The following is a 4,976-nucleotide window of genomic DNA, read 5'->3' as shown; positions in this document are numbered from 1 at the left end:
GGGGGGGGGGGGGCGGTGCTGGGGTTGTGCCTCAGTGGTAGAGCCCTTGCCTACCATGTATGAGACACTGGGTTAGATCCTCAACATCACATAAAGAAATAAAGATATTAAAAAAAAAAAGCTTGATGGGACAAAGTTTCATCTAATAAATTATTAGATGGAAATCTAATTTAGGATGCTAAATTTTTAGAATATTTAACATTTACAATATTTAAGTATTTTATATTAACAAATTAAATATTTCAAATGCATTGTTTAGAATACTTAAAACATCAAGGACTCCCTCCTTCAATCCAGGGAGCATTCATACATTTCAATGATGAAGGAAACATCTACTGAGAACCTATAACATGTGAGGAATTGTGTGCACTTAGGATGGGCTGATGACAAGACAAAAACAATCTTGTTGTTTAAGGGACTTCTAGAAGACTGACTGTGAAAAGACCGTTACAACACGGAATATGGCATTTGCCAACTGCAGTTCTTCCGTGGCTTCCTGTTCTCCTCCCACCTCAGCACAGGAGGCTCCTGTAGAACAGGAACCTAATGCTTCCCTTTTCAGCCTATCTTCCAGCCTTACCTCACATGCCCCCTTCCTCTGCTTCTCATTTCTCCAACATGCTTCTTTCAAGGATCATCACTTCTACTCCAGCTCCCTACTGCCTGTCTTCTCCCCTTATTTCCTTTTCCCCTCCTTCTCATTCTCCAGTACTTACTAAGCTGTCACCTCCTTCAGGAAGCTTCTCATGGCCTGCCTCTTCAAACTTCAGCCAAATGCCAACAAGCAATGGCAAGCCTAATGGTCACGGAATAAGGGCCAGACCCAAGGCGAGGCACCGGAGATTTAAAAGGGGAAAATATATATTCCTGCCCTCAGGAGCATCCCACAGCAATGACAGCTAAACCTATGATTGTAGTAGATTGGGAGAAATGCTAGATTTGAGGTACTGTACTAGACACAGAGGAGTAGAAGCTTTTGGTTTGGTTTGAGGACATCAGAAAGGGCTTCTTAGAGGAAGGAAAGTATTCTTCCTGAGCTAATTATTAAGGACAAGCCTGCCTATGTGCTAAGGTTGGAAAAGGACAGGAAGAGCTCATGACAGCCAGAGGACAAAACTAGTAGGTAGAAGCTGATGTCCTTAGCAGTCAGTGAGGGCCAGTTTGAAGCCCAAAGAGCAAATTGGCACAGTTGAGTTCTCATTTTTAGGAAATTCCTCCTTGCACAGAAAGGAAGCTTGAGCGGGTGGATTCAAGAAGGAACAAGCTGTAACTAGGGAATGTGGCCCAATGGATAAGTGCCCCTGAGTTCAGTCCCAGATACTCCCCCCAAAAAAAGATGTAACCAAGAAAACCAGGAAGGCAACTACTGGTACCCCAAGCACCAAAAGTTGGAACACTTTTTCTGTAAAGGGCCAGATATTATGACATAGACCATATAGTCTCTGTTGCCCCTTCTCAACTTTGCCACTTCAGGGCGAAAGCAGCCGTAGATCATACTTTCTAAAATGGGCATGGCTACATACTAATAAAACTTACAAAAATAGCTAAAGGCTGGATTTGACCTATGGGTTATAGTTTGTCAACCCCTGGCCTAAACTAAGGTAATGGCAGCTATGGAGATATTGTCCCTAAGGGACTGCTCTGTAAATCAGTGAGTGGAAGGATAAATTTAGGGTGACACAGATTTATGTCTTGGGAGGCATTATGGTGCTGTCAAGAACTGAGCAAATGTTTGCAAAATTTTGTCTCATAACACCCATATAAGAAAAGAGTCATTATTTTCCCTGTTTTATTTTTTTTAGTTTTAATTTTTATTGATTTTATTTTTTAAATACATGACAGTGGAATGCATTATAGTTATTATTACACATATAGAGCACAATTTTTCATATCTCTATATATAAAGTATGTTCACACCAATTCATGTCTTCATACATGTTCTTTGGATAATGATGTCTATCACATTCCACCATCATTGCCAACCCCCTGCCCCCTCCCTTCTGACATTGACAGTTAAAATGACTCATTCAATCCTCTACAATAGTTGATGGAACCAAGATTTGAAGCCCATGGTTCTCTTAATCACTACCCTAAAGTAAAGGCTTAGATAATGCATGTCACATGTAGAAAAGGTCTCATATGATGTCTAGGCACTCAAATATAGAAGAATCCTTCCCTATTACAGAGTTGCTGAGAAGACATAACTACTGGGATTTAGAACATGGAAAGCATGTGAAGTGAACCTGATGACTTCCATTTGGGCATGTTGAATGTATGGTATCTGTGGAGAGATCCAAAAGCAGCTGCCAATAGGAATCTGGAGCACCAAGAGATAATATCTGAAGATATTAGCTTAAGCAACCATAAAGCTACTGATGAAAATTTGGCAGTCCAAGTCATCAAATGAATACTCTGTACCCATTTGTTAGAAGAATCGATAAATGAATGAAAACAGTTTAACACAAGAAGAAATGAGTTTTGTAACAGGAACTTTTTAAAAAATCCTACTAAGTTCCCTAATTGTGCTTTTATGAAACAATTTCTGTCATATCAAGAAAATTCAATGGTTGTAAAGACCACTGGATGAAAGAATGTTGGTGGAAAAGATATACTCACGTATAGAACCCCCATAGATTATTTGCTAATTACAAATGAGAAAAGATAATTAACTTAATCAAGTGATCCACCTGAAGATCACCCATAATGAAACATTATGATATCATGTACCTCCAGATGCACTGCACTGAGGAAGACATACTGTCCCTATAGTATCATTGCCAATATTATTTAAACTGATAAAGAAGAAATAATCTGACACATCTGTGGTCTGCATTACTATAGGCCTGGAACTACATTTCCTCAAACCTGTTAAAATCATAAAATATTATAAGAGAAAAAGGCTGGAAAATGACTCTAAAGAGGAGTCAGGAAGAGTGATGATTCAAAGTGTGATCCTTGACTGTGCATATCCGTGAATCTTGTGAAAATCTGAGAATGAACTGTATGTGATAATAGCACTGATTTAATGTTAATCCTGAGTCTGGACATTGTATTACATAGAGAAATATCTTTATTTTTAGATGATACTTAAGTATTCAGGATTTAAGTAACTCACAAGTGATTCAGTAAAAAATGTGTGTGTGTGTATATGTGTGTGTGTTCGTGTTGGCAGCAAAAGAAAAAAAAGAATAAAAGAACAGAAAAAATGTTTACAAATGATAAATGTAGGTAAATAATATATGTGTATGTGTATGTTCATGGTACTACTCTTAAAAATTCTTTGTAAGTGTGAATTTTTTTCAAAATAAAGAGTTGGAAGTAAAAATTATAAAATCAGCTATTAATATGCTATAAATACCACAGGTAAGCAAACTGAAATGTAGGAAGAGCAAGTGACTTCCTTCGTGGTTATTCTTCATCTCCTTTCCTCAGACCCTTGCTTCTGGTTGACAGGTCCCTGTGAACCTCTTCAGGGTTCCCCAGTAGGTTAGTTTCTGGGAGGGCTTAGTGGATAGGAGGCACAGCCAAAGATCCAAAAGCCCAAGGATGGAGTCAGGGTATTTTTATTCTATTCCCCCTAATATTCAGGGCCTTGGATTCTGGTAGTAACAGTGCCTCTTCACAAGTACAGCTCCTATAAAGTGCTCACCCCCATACTCTTTCTATGATGCCAGTTCTCACTGAAGTCTGGTACCACTCTTTCCTCCCCTGGTCCTTCAATTCCAGCTGTATTATCAGCATTCACTGTTGATAGTGTCCAGGTGCATTACCATCCTCACCTTCCTTAATATCTCTCAAAGAAGTACCCTCATTGAGTCACTTATTTGAACCCCCTTTTTCCTGATGAAATTTTATTGATCCATTCTTATAATTGGCAAGTGACAAAAATTAGATTTAAGTCTTTGTCTGAAATTTCTATTGATCCATTCTTATAACTGGCAAGTGACAAAAATTAGATTTAAGTCTTTGTCTTCTCATTTCCATCCAGTACTTATTTTTCCCTGTTGTCTTATGAACAATGATAACATGTCACATGATCCAGGCTTGTATTTATTACAATAATTTGTATATAATTCTGTCTCCCCTACTCCAAATTCTATTTCCATGACACTTGCACCCACATCACACACATGGTATGTAACCAGGGCCTCCTTTGTACATAGCAGGTAATGGAGAATTTCTGTATTTCAATTTAATTCTCAAGTCTTTTTTTATTTGCTCTCATATCTCATTTACAACTCTCAAAAAAGTACTACTAATTAAGGAGACAATCAGAGGACTTACAAGCACTAAAGAGCCGAGCAGACTGAAGTCAGACAGACATTAAGTTCAAACCCTGGTCCTGCTGTTCCTAGATTTGTGATCATAGATGACATTTTTTAGTTTCTCTAATCCTCATTTTCCTCATCTGTAAGATCAGGCTACTTATGATAACTATCTTATGGGGTTATTACGATGATTCTGGGAGTCTATGCCAACAAATTAGTGAGTATTATGCTTAAAATATAGTACATGCTCAGTAAATATTAGCTTATATATTAAAGACAATGTTATGTATCTCAACCTTCAGTAATTGTGTAAATCCCCTTTTTATTATCATCTCTAGTGAATGGATGACATATTAGACTAAAAATGGGTACTATTCTAACACATACTTATTGAATTTCTACCCCATCAGTGTCGCCATCAGTTTCTAGAGCCAAATAGCTTATTATTTCTTACCTGATTGAGTCTAAAAATCTCACAATTCAAGACATAATCTAAGAATCATGTATTGTGAGCTCTCACATTGTTAAGTTGTTGAATATTCAAATGTCCAAGGATACCATATTCTTGGATATTTTCACTTCAGGTAAGGAAGGGGAAAATCAATTTTTCACTTGCTTTTTACCTTTCAATTTTAACAAAAACCATGGTGGTAGAGGAAATGAGCAAATAATTTGCTAAAATTAGGACTCGGGGATTCACTGTGATTT

This window comes from Marmota marmota, unplaced genomic scaffold, assembly GCF_001458135.2.
Source record: "Marmota marmota marmota unplaced genomic scaffold, marMar, whole genome shotgun sequence".
In the NCBI taxonomy this organism is placed as follows: Eukaryota; Metazoa; Chordata; class Mammalia; order Rodentia; family Sciuridae; genus Marmota; species Marmota marmota.
This window is presented reverse-complemented; position numbering follows the sequence as displayed.